The following is a 13,079-nucleotide window of genomic DNA, read 5'->3' on the forward strand; positions in this document are numbered from 1 at the left end:
GATTAATAAAGTATCTATCTATCTATCTATCTATCTATCTATCTATCTATCTATCTATCTATCTATCTATCTATCTATCTATCTATCTATCTATCTATCTATCTATCTATCTATCTATCTATCTATCTATCTATCTATCTATCTATCTATCTATCTATCTATCTATCTATCTATCTATCTATCTATCTAGGAAGAGGGTATTTGTACCAGATATGCTGGGGTTATCAGGATGTATAAAAATATGCCCATGCTATGTTAGTTCGATGTCCATTCAAAAGTCCTGTTTCTACTCCCCCCTGTACCCTTTCTTGTATTTAAATTTCAATTTACCCATTATGGATCCTGATCTGCCAGCTGAGAGTATTAAGCAGCATCACAGTTTTTGCCTTCCTTGGATTCTCTGAGGTCTTTAGCAATCATACCCTGTGACATGTCTCTTAATGAAATTGTTGCTTACAAATGGTATTACCATACACTGGCAGGGCCCATGTGCCCACGCTGGGTTTAGGTTCTTCTACAGTCAGTGTGTTTTTGTTTGTCTCAATGATGGGCATTTCCCTTGTCTACTGACAGTTTAATTTCCTTGCCCAGCTGACCCAATGATTACAAAACAATTGAAAATGAATAATAATTAAAAACAGTTTTGAAAGAGTTTAGCTCAGATTAACTTAATGCTGTATTTTCTAAATGTGGATACTCCAATAGAAGCTCACAGAGAGTCACATCCTATATGGTGACTACATTTGGATGGAATGTCAATTGTCTGGCAGACTCATACACATATTCATTCATATATTATCTCAGTACAGATTTGAGGGGCCAGAGGAAGCAGCTTTGGGTACTTGGTTAGAATATCAGTCCACTACAGAGCATATTCTTTCACTTCCTGCTAGTTTAGAGCTGCATATCAGCCTAACCTGCACATCTTTGGGATGTAGGAAGAAGTCAGAATACCTGAAGAGAATCTACTCTGACACGTAAACGTGCAGAAGCCACACAGGAGGCTGGAAATCAAACCCTGTGAGGATCATTGAAATGGGAGTGTGCCAACATATTGCCTCTTATTGTGTCATTTACAACTTAATTAGATTTGCTTTGTGTATCAAGATTTACAGAATAAGCCGAAATAAGTTAAAGATTAAAATTTAGCACTATACACCTCAATCAGCCTTACATATATATACACTATATTTCACTGAATTTCCAGTTTCTAGCCATGGAAATAATCAGAAACAGTTAAATGCCACATGTATGGTATTTCAAAGCCTTTTTATGCAATGCATATCACTTGCAGTTGGCGATAGGGAATTGATGGGTCCATTGAGTTATGCAAAATTAACTTCCCTTCAACTTATCCCACATATTTTTTTATTTTTGAATTGAAGAAAAATAATGTCGCCTCATTGAACAATTTTATCATCCGAAGGATTTAATGGGGTGTTGAAGATTTTTCCTGTTTTTTGAATGTAATAAATGAAAAGCACAGGTCACAAATGGTGAAACACAAAGTCACTGCTCCATTTGCTGAAAGTCAAGAAGGAGGACATTAATAGCTGTCTAGTTTTTTATTTTATACAGTACAAACAGGGTTTAAAGTCCAGAGGTTGGTCTGGCTTTGGACTATTACTGCAGTGAATGCTAGGCATTTGCTGCAGTGATGTTGCAGTTTCCTTCAGGAAATCACTAACACTGCTGAGCCCGTAAAAAGTCAGAATAACAAAGAGAAGGAAGGCAATCAATGAACATAGGCGATCAGCGCACATTATTCAACAGCATCCTGACTCAGCTACAGTACTGTGAATACTGTGCCAAGGTGATTTAGAAAGCAGAGAAGGGAAAATTATACAGTACATAGTGGAAAGAAGATGAGTGCTGCTGCTTTTCGGCTCTCGTCACCTGACTTTAGTTCCACCATTTAAAGGAATTAACTCACTTACCCTATGTAGTTAATGGTAATGGTCAAAAAAATTGTAACCTCAGGTTTTATGGAGAATGAAGATAAATTCCTGACAAAATAGCCTTCAATAGGAGACCAACATTGAGCAAACAGCAAAGAATTTACTGATGTTTACAACATCTCAAGCACATGTATTTTCGTTAGGATATTGTTAAATAAGTCAGTGTGTGAAAATCCTCTTGTGAATGCCTGGGCAACCTACTCAAACAAGAACAACCTTTAAAACTGAAGATTTGCCCCAATTCATTGATCATGTAATTGTGATGCCACCCCCATCACTTCCAAGTTATTAACATCTCCATAAACAGGGCCTGTAGGAACTTCTTGTGATGTTTAAAATGTCATGTTATCACTTTAAACTGAATGGTTCAACCAGAATGACTGCAGAAGAAGGTATAACAGTTGTATGTGCAGTATGTTACGTGTCTCCAGTACTTCTATTATTTTTTTATTTTGTTCAACCTCCTATACTTTATTCTTTGTTTCCTCAACTATTCTGCTTTTACTTTCACTTTCAATGATGGTTTCATTTTGTTGCAAAGCTTATAATTTAATTTAACATAGTATTATTTGGTTTTACTGTGATGTCATTTTGTTTCCAGTTGGTAAGATTTGACCATTTCTAACTCATGATGTCAATACTGGGACGTTATTTAAGCTGAAAGCACATCTTAGTGGGCATCCAAAACAGTGGCTAAAATGTGACAGCTAATGCTGTTCCAGTTTTCTTTTAGAAATAATGATTTTGACTTAGGTGTCAATATTTTTTTCAAATTTTGTTGGTACACGGTTTCCCTTCTGACTTAGAATCTTCTACCCCTACTTTTTCTTGCTGAGTTTTCAGGAACTAGAAGCCATTATACAGGCGTTGACTAACAAAGCAGGAACTAGCACACAGTAATGCTAAGCTCATACCACACAATTGTGGCCCTGACACTCCAGTCACAGACAGATTTTTTGAGATTGGTGAAAAAATTCCTCAGGTTTGATCCAAATGGCTATGCCTGCCCATCCCTCAAACTTATTAAGTGACATTATTATCATTTTATCAACAGACAACATGGTTGAATCAGTCTTTGAACCATCTCAGACACCCCAACTTTTTCAAATGTTTTTGAAATTGTCAGCGTGAATTTGTGTTGTGTGAGCAGCCCTACAATAAGTAGTGAGAATAGCAAGAAATAATAGATAGCCAATGAAAGCAGGAAAAAAAACAAGGCAGATGAGATAGAAATCATGAACAGCCTCAAAATCACGTTAAGAAAAAAGTGGTCACAACATGCATGGACCCAAAAATGAAGAAATTTGTAGAATTCTACTAATGTTTCCCCAACCATTCTCTCCTCATTACATTACATTACATTACATTGTCTGATTTCTTCTTAAAGAACAAAAGCATAGACCATTTCTACAGCCATCTGCTCTTTCTTTCCCCTTTATTTCAGCAAAGTCAAGTGAAAAGAAACAGTCAAGTATTGTGTGTAGTTTTGGAACCAGACACTTGTTCTATGGAAAAGAATTTGTAATACGTAAACACTGTGTGAGCTGCTCAACAATTTGGGATGTTGAAAGTGGACTTACTCACTGCAGGCCAACTTAGAATCTTCTTAGAGTTTTTTCATTGTGTCTTCTTATTAGACTGCCCAGTGCAAACTTATACAATACTGCAGAACTCCCAGAAAGGGGTGAGTGATCAATTGGCACAGGTATGTGACTGTGTCTGACTTTGTCAACGAATTTCTGTTAGAACTGACTGTAGCCCACCATGGGTTTGTTTTTTTTTCTAGAGATGCTGTTTACTGGAGTTTTTGTTTTCCTTGCCTCCATGGTCAACAGGCCATATCTCAAACATAACATAAATGAACATATATTTGTTTATACTTTGATGTTGCTTTGTTTACATTATGTAATTGAATTTTGTCAAGTCTGTAATTTTCATTTAACCTGTGAAATTGTTACAGAACTCTGAGGTTGAATTTAATGAAGAATGATAAACCAAAAACCATAATTTGACTTGACCACATGAACATGAGGAGAATCAGTTTTCTTTCTCAAACAATACACCTTAAATTGACAGCTGATTGCAAATTAGTGTGGTCCAGGAGGTTACTCACCTGTCTATCCATCAGTTCTTAACCAGAGCCTATCCCGGCAGCATCAGGAACAGAACAGAAACAAACAATGAAAAGGGTCTTTGGTTAGCAAATAATTATCTTTATTATTTATTTTTCTATAATTTTATTTAGCATAAACATTTTATTGATATTACTCACAACATTTATCATCTTTCTTTAACTCCTTCTCCTAGTGACGGTAGTGGTGCTAAAAAGCTGAGCAGAGCTGTTCCAAATGTTTCTATAGCCACAATATCCAGCTCCTCCTAGGGAATTCCCCAGCTGGCCAAGCAATATAATTCTTCCAAAATTTCCTTGGTCTGCCTTTGGATATCTTCCATGGAGCAGTTCCACAGAAGGCTCCAAGGGCGTAACAGATTTGATTAATTTTCAATTCAATTTATCCTTATATAGAGCTTTTCACTCGAGTCAGGCTCAGAGTACTCACACAGATATATAAGAACAAAACAGTAAAAAATGTGTAACCATAAAACAATTCAATGCATAAGCATGCATACTGCATCTCTTTAAATGAACAGCCATAATTTGGCTACACCACACTACGAAATTGTGGTAACAGACTAGATGTCCAAACCACATCAAATGGCTCCATTGGTTCTGGATCAGCAGTTTAACCTCTAGGCGTAATTAATGTTGGATTACTAAGCGCTCCACCCTGTCACAAAGAGGGGTTAAATCAGTTTGTTCTAAGAGAATCACAAAGACTGCATGCTTTCACTATAAATGTGTTAATTTACTGAAGAATTATCTCAATATAAAGTTAATTGAACCAATTATCAATCTTTCTCAGCTCTGGACCCTGATGGTCATTAACATATTACAGAGACGGCCTGCTGTCACTGTTGCTCTTTTGGTTTTGGGCTGTTTACTGCTAGAGTGAATGCAAAGCAGTCCTTGAGGTCTGATCCCTCAATTACGGACATATGAAAAAATACTCACTTGATGTACAAACTACTGAAGAAAACAGAAGCCACTTTAGGAGATGTTTCCTTGGAGATTTCAGAGGCTCTTTTGAAACGCTGACACAATATGCTCAATTAATTTATTAAGTGTAAGGTAAATAAAAATATTTCAAAATAATATATTTTAAACACCTTTGCAGTTGTGAATTTCCCCTTGGGATTAATAAAGTATCTATCTATCTATCTATCTATCTATCTATCATTTACTGTAGCTGTTTTAATCTATCATTTACTGTAGCTGTTTTCATTTGTCCCTCTATATATTTTAAAACACTTTTTTTCTGTTAAATACAAAATGCTTCCACCCTCAGTCCAAAGACATGTGGGTTAGGTGGAATGGTGATGCTAAATTGGTCCAAGTGGATGTGTGGTGTGTGCATGTTTGAGTGTGTTGACCTTACGATGGACTGCGCCCTGTTCAGAATATTATTCCTACCTTGTGCCATATTCTTGCTTGGCTAGGTTCTATCCCCCCATGACCCTGCACAGGATTAAGTGAGCTTAGAAAATGGTATGGTATGATATGGCAGAGTATGGAGGTTAAACTCACTTGGATGGTTTATTTAAATTTGCACAAAATAGGTGACATTGTGGTGAAGTGATTAGCCATCATGGATCCACAGTCAAGGGTTTAATACCATATAGTAATTATATATGAGGAACCTACACATTCTCCCCATTTTTAAATTTTTATTATAATTCCTTCCACACCCAATAGTATGCATGTTACATTAATTGTTGACTGCAATTTGGCCTGTTAATGAGTTTGTGAGTGTACCCTCTGTGGTTCTGGCTCCAACAACAAGCAAGCTGAAAGATTAAGATATATATATATATATATATATATATATATATATATATATATATATATATTGTGATGGATGTCCAACAAGAGTTTCCGGCCCTCACCCCCAGGCCGCCAGGAGGAGCTCTCCCGACAGCATGGACGTGCCCAGAGTTCCAGCAGGACCTCATGGACTTTGTAGTTTTTATACACAGCCCTGCTGGATACCTTGGGGACCACAAATAGTAAGAATCATAAACATTGAATGGAAAAAATAATGCCCCCCTCACCTCATAGCAACTATCTGAGACTATTCCACCTAAATGGAAACGTTTTTATAATAAGAATATAAAAACATAACAAATTTGACAAGCCAGAAGAGACCATTCAGTCCATTAAGGCTGTTTGTTTAGCTGATAGCCAAGCTGTTCCAATATCTCATCCAGTTACGTCTCAAAGGTTGTCAAGGGTTCTGCTTCAACTACATGTCTCAGTAGTTTGTTCCAGGGTCCCTCAACTCTTTGCATAAAGAAGTGCTTTCTGGCTTCAGTCTTAAATGCACTTTCCCTTAATTTCCAGTGATGTCCTTGAGTATGTGATTCCCCCTTAAGCTGAAAATGTTACTGGATCTACTTTATTAGTTGCCTTTGAGGATTTTAAATACCTGGATTAGGTCCCCACACTGTCTACTCTGCTCGAGAATACACAGGTTTAATTCGCTGAGTCAGTCAGAGTAGGACATGTCCTTAAGTCCTGGGATGCACTTGGTTGCTCTCCTCTGCACAGCTTCAAGTGCTGCTATGTCTTTCTTGTAACATAGTGAGCAGAACTGCACACGCTATTCCAGATGCGGTCTTACTAGTGCATTATATACAGTAGTTTGAGCATAGCATCCCTTGACTTGCATTCAACAGTTTTTATGATGTAAACTAAAATTTTATTTGCCTTTTTATTTGCTTCTGTACATTGCTTACTTAATAAGAATGTTGCATCAACAAAATCCCTAAATCCTTATCAGAGGTTGCTTCCTGTATAACAGTGTCTCAACTCTTGTATTTATAATTGAAGTTACTTTTGCCCATGTGTGGCACTTTGCCCTTTTCTACATTAAATTGCATTTTCCAAGTGTTTGCTCAGTTCTGAATGTTATCTAGGTCTTTTTGAATTCTTTGTGCGGCATCCCCAGTGTTTGCCATCCCTCCAGTTGTAATGTCATCTGTGAATTTCACAACTTTACTAGCTATACCAGAATTAATGTCATTAATATGAATCAGAAAAGTAATGGTTCAAAGACAGAACTTGCTCCATGTGGAGAAATATCTTAAATGTGCTTTTTGTCTCCTGCAGGTTAACTGACTAGAGATCCTGTTTTGTAGGTTACTTCTGATGCCTACAGCTTCTAGGTTAAGAACTAGTCTTTGGTGGGGGACTTTATCAAATGCTTTTTGAAAGTCTAGGTAAATTATGTTGTAGATGTGAACACACTGGAGATGAGTTGCAGTATGTTTCAGCAATAGCAATACAGTAACACACTGTGCATGTTGCATTGTGGAAAAGGATCCAGTAGAAGCCTAGTCTACCATGATGACATAGTGAAATCACTTACCTAAACACAACTACTTCACTATAAACATCGGACATTTCATCTGCCTACATGCCCAATACAGATTTGAAATATTGACTCAAGACTTTTTATAAAATCAAAAGCAAGCTGCCTTCATTTTGTCAATAAAGTTTTTAATAAAAATGTATTTTCATGCAGAACACCACTGCAAAGTATCTTAAATGTACAATAATGTTGTGGCTTAACAACATCAGATGATTGGGTTCAGGTACTAACCTGCCTGTTTAAAGAGTCCATGTTCTTTCTGAGGCTGCATTGATTTTTCTTCCAGTGTTCCAATTTTTCTGCCAGATCAGTGCACTTAAGTTTGATTATATATAGTATGAATGTAGAATCCTGCCTTGTGCCCTGTGCTACAGAAATAAAGTAAGGCTGTACATGACACTACAGTTGAAATGAGCAGGAGGGAAAAAGTGTGGATATGTACTGCAATTTTACAAATTAACAGGGGAAAAGACTTAAATGGTTAAAATAATTTGTTTGCATGCTCAAATCTACATGAATTTTGATATTAGGGACTTGCAGTCTTTGGGCTCGGTCTAACATTTGACTGCCGTAATAAAGTCAGGAAAGGTAAAAAACTGAAACTTTTTTTTTTTACTATTCAAAGAAAATGGCGCAAATATAAATGTGGAGAATCTACAGTGTTGGGAAGAAGTGCTGCATGGTCTACATTTATCCACAGACATACACTATTCACAGTCAAAGAGTTGTAATGCACCAAGAGTTAAAAATGCCTCTGTTGAATCATGCTAATTATGATCAACAGAATTTTATCAGTTTTGTGTCCTATAGCAGTCCATCACCATCAGCGTATTTGTGTGTGCCATCTAGAACAGTATGTGATCTGCAGCAGTGAACATGAGACTAAAATGATCAAATGAACCAACTGAAGAGTATTTTAAAGGTGGAATTAGTTGGCAGGATTTGAAGCCTGGAGGAAAATAAGTAAGACTTTAATGTGCAACGCAATGTCAGCAAAGAGCAGGAAAATGTACTGGCTTAAAATTGAAGTGACTGTAGAAGAACCTCACCCTTTACCGTTCATGCTTACTTCGTAATGATTTAAACTTTATACTGCAAAGTTTAAAACCCTTTTAGAAATTGTATTCATATTTTAAATTTAGACACTAGGCAGAAAGACACAGAATTCTGACTTTGATTAAACGGGTGTGAAACAGAATGGTGAGCAACAGAGAAACGAGGTTGAGACTTCTGAAACTCAAGTCATTGCAGCAAAAATAAAATGGTTTAAAGCACATGCAGTTCATGCAAAAGTATAATGCCACATGTATTTTTTTCCAGTAGTTTCAGTATATTCTGCACACTTGCCTGAGACTCACTGACTAATAGGTAGCCTATATAAAGCTGATTTTTCTGAAAATGGCATACTCAAAGCTACATAGATCTTGATTTTTGCTTGCAGCTATGATGTATGCCAATTTTACCATCTACAACTGTCACTCTGGTGTGTGTACTTATATATACCTGTAATGTAGTTCTTATCTCTATTCTTTGCTCACTTTTGCTTTCATCTTGTGGACTGTTTTACCACTGTCTATGTTTTTCCGTATTTTCATTTAACAATTTTGTCCCTGTGTGTTTAACTGCTTTAGAGTATGTGCAACACTTGCCTGCTCCAGCCATGTTTCTCCTTGCTCCTGAGATGCCATTCTTCCATTTCAGATTATGATTAATCAATGTTTCAAGTCTCTAGGGTCCAACTTTAAGCTTGTACACTTGCAGAGTAAATGATCTCTCAACTGAAGATAAAGTGAAAGAAATATTAGTGAAGACCCAGTGCCTACCATGGGGACAGTGCTTACATTGCACAGCTGAAGTTTAAAAGTAGAACCAATTCAATTTACACAAGCATACCTAGCACTCTCTAAAATAATTCTCAAGCAGAGAAAACATTGGACATATATAGTCATTAGTTTCCAAAACTTCCCGTGTTTTTCAGAAATAAAATTATGTAATTTGAACACATTTTTACTAAAAGAAAAAGACAAGCCTTTTTCTTACTGTTATGATGGAAATGTCAAAATGATCAACAGATACATTTATTATTATTCTCTCTGAATTTTATCTTCTTTGCTTTGTAATCTACCTTGTGTTAGCACTTTCAATGTGAAAAAAGATGTATTCACTTAAAAATGATTGATGGCCAGGACTAAGGCAAAAGAAATAGCCAAAGTGGTTGATGTTTTTGTAGGTTACCCTAGTAACACTTAAGTTGTTCCCACAGTCCAAAGATATGCTGGTGGGATGACTGGCATCTCTAAATGTGTCTTATCCTACCACCTTTAAGGATTTATACAGTATAACATAAATATTTGGGAATAGGTTCACCCTAAAGCTATATAATAAATAAATATTAAGAATTCAGATATAAAACGTCTATCATAATGTTTCCTGGAATGCCAAAATGCCCTTGACATGTATTATTTCTGAAATCAAAACACCAAAGTTAACATAAGAATAAAGTAAGGTGGCTATTTAACAATTCCATATTGACCCAGTAATTCTTCCCTGCAATGGCCCAGTGGTCAGTCAAAAGTTGGTTTGTGCCCTGTGATCACTGTTGCCAAGATAGACTCCAGCATTCCAATACCCTAATCTGGACTGAGGTGGATCAGTAAATTAATGGATGAATGTCATGATAGCACGCCTGTTTGACACTTTACAGCACTTGATCTGTGGATTGTACATGTTCTCTCCATGTTCAAACAGGTATACTCCAGTGTGGTTCCACGTTCAGGATGATTAGCTGCTTGAAACTGGCGCAGTAAGAATAAGTGAGGGCACATTTAATTAATTAGGTCTGCTATGGCCTCAAACAATTTAGATGGTGAAATCTGAAAAAAATAAAATCTGTTTTAGAAATGACTAGTGTGGAAGAAAATGGACACTAAGACATAGAATTAAGTTAGTGGTTTTAGTAAATAGGAGACTTTTTGGAGTAAACAGTCCTACGGGACTGATAAATACCCCTGAGTAAACTGGTCATCTGTTGGCATCTGTTTATTGTTTGGCTCCCATTTAAGGAAAAAAACAATTATGCAAGTCAATTATAATTATGAGAAAAGAAAAGAATTGATTATTAATTAATAAAGTGCTTGGAATGACAACATGCAGCCATTGCAGTCCTTTGTATCATCATAATACATTTATTTTATATAACTCCTTTACCATGCTCAAAGAGCTTTCTGAATTTGACACTCCTGATTTACACTGCCTTCCCAAGTTTCTGACTTGGTCATGTTACTGTGGCTCTTCACATCTCATTTTTTCAAAGAAAACCTGTTCAAAAAATACTTTACAGTTAATTCACTTGGAAAATCAAAAGCCAGATATGAATTCTATTGAGTCAATCTCAGAGTGGCTATAGTGAGGCTGCTCCACAACTCAAGACATTACCAGTGAATAATAAAGCTCTGATTTTAAGATGGAAGTGCATGGTAGTGCAGTAGTTAGTGCTGCTGCTTAATTGGATCAAACATCCCAGATATGAACCTTGTGACTTGTTGAATTTTGGTAGTTTGCCTGTTTTCTTTATGTGTTTACAAGTTTTCTTCAGCACGTCCAAAAACGTGTGTTAGCTTAACTGGCCATTCCAAAATTGTCATTGTGTGTGTTATAGTGTTGAAAAGGGACTGGGAGAGACTGGCACCAAATGTTCTACAAACACATGGGACAGAATTATTTCAAATCCCATTATATTGCTGGCTTTAATGTTTGGGTGGTGATGTTTATGAGGCAATGGGAGAAACCACATAGTCTGTACTTTGGGATTATAAATATCATATATGAGAATTAGGACTAGTGCCAGAGATCAGCAAGCAGCAGTGCCTTATCATTTTGTGGCTTTATGAATTCCAGTCTGATATCTGGATTTGCAGGAGCCCCATCCCAGGAGCAAGAAGCCAAAGGTAGGAGCCAAACCAAGAATTTTAGTTCCACTGCATAGCACATGCTCTCGGACTGAAATAACTTTCATTCGTGAAAATTTAACACGACATACTTACCATACAGCCAATCGAACCCAAGTCCCTGACCCCACTTGATTTCCATTATGTGCATTACTGCCAGACGAGAGAGAGAGACGAACGTCGCCAGCAGGGAATACAGAAAAATGCTAAGTAGTATTATTGCGAGTCCCCGTGGGATTACAATGGTAAACAAAGAAAAAAAACAGTTGCTGTGTGCAGGCATCCACGTGCCCTGTGCAACATTAGTCGGAAAGTTTTCTTTCGGCCAGCAGCGATAAGGACGCAGAGGAGCCCCCGCTGCATACACTTGGGGGGCGGGGGGCTCGAGAGCGCGAACGCGCCGATCCAGATGTGTGTCAGCAGGCTGCTCGCTCTGAGCTGCCGCCTGCTGTGGGAAAGGTTTCCGAGTTTCACATGACCCGGCGTTAGGAGCCGTAACGTTTTCGTCTGTGTGTGTCTTCCACCCTTTCATTTAGCCATCTCACCAAAGTGTGTTTGCATCTACACGTGAAGAAGCATCCCGCAAAGCCAGAGGAGCCCAAGCTGCAACCGCCACCAAAGGACAAGAAGGCGCAGCTTGAGTGCGCTGAGGCTGCAACTGACGAGCGCCGCTGAAGATGAAGAGCGGAGTGCGGCCGCCGGGAAGCGGGCCATCGTGCCTCAGCCGGACAATTTAGCCGGGATGTGTGGACAGTGATTAGCCGGCAAAAACGCTCACGAGTGCCTCGGTTGCCCGCGCTTCATTCGAGGAAGCCGGCTGTTAGGCCAGAGGCCTCCTGAACTGGATTTTTTTTGTGGGTGATGTTGCACTGATTCCCTTGACATCGATCTGCTTCTACGTGCTGGAATTTCTGGGGGGCGGGAGGAGACCCCATTCGTGAAAGGTAACCCACTTTTAACCGCCAATTGTGCGTTCGACTTAATACGGCGGTGATGAGGGGGGGCGTATAAAACCCACATTTGTATTATTGAGGGATGAATGAGCAGTTCTTTAATTTGACGGAGTGAGCGCGTTGCAGAGAATAGGTTTACGGTTGTGACTCCATGCAGTTTTGCCCGGTTGGTATCCCTCCACTGGATCACCAGTTGACCTAAACACGAAACCAGTGGCGTCTCAGTGACTTTAATTTCACCAGACTCGATTTCTTACGCTTTGTTTTCTAGATGCCTGTGAATTATGTTGCCGATTCAACTCTCGTTAACTTTCTGCTGTATATGCACCCTTAACTCCACCTAACCCTGTCTGCTTTTTTTTTTTTTTGCAGCTTTTCGTAGCTTGAGTAGGGTTTGCTTTGACGCGCTTCGCACGCGTGGTTGACCACCGCTTACCCAAGTTGCGCCCGGCTTCCCGCGGGCGCGTGCGCGAGACATTCTGTCGGGGCTCGCGCTTTCTGGAGCCGCAGAGTTAACCTTCCTAATGCCGGGACCTACTTGATGGTAAACGGAGAGGTGGGGTGATGCTGATGGGGAAAAAACCAACATACTACAGTGCTTCGGGAGGTGCCTGATGCGGGGCTTAACGCCTGAACAACACGTGTCGCTCCGTTTGTTTTCTCACAGGAATGCTTGTGGCAAGCTGTATCGCACACCGCTACTTGTAGCGCGTCGTTTTCATTTAAACGTTA

At 38.5% G+C, this 13,079-nt stretch overlaps 1 protein-coding gene across 8 annotated transcripts in view; it reads left to right on the forward strand.

The window, feature by feature from the left end:
* Positions 1–13,079, forward strand: part of frmd4a (FERM domain containing 4A) — a 612,278-nt gene that overhangs the window by 436,619 nt on the left and 162,580 nt on the right. The window contains exon 1 of one of the 8 annotated variants that reach the window (XM_039761501.1): positions 11,708–12,338. The exons of the other annotated variants lie outside the window; for them this stretch is intronic. The gene's annotated coding sequence lies outside the window, so the exon portion shown is untranslated. Of the gene's footprint in view, positions 1–11,707; positions 12,339–13,079 lie in introns of those variants that run through there. 8 annotated transcript variants of the gene reach the window in all.

Source organism: Polypterus senegalus, chromosome 8 (genome assembly GCF_016835505.1).
Source record: "Polypterus senegalus isolate Bchr_013 chromosome 8, ASM1683550v1, whole genome shotgun sequence".
Classification (NCBI taxonomy): Eukaryota; Metazoa; Chordata; class Cladistia; order Polypteriformes; family Polypteridae; genus Polypterus; species Polypterus senegalus.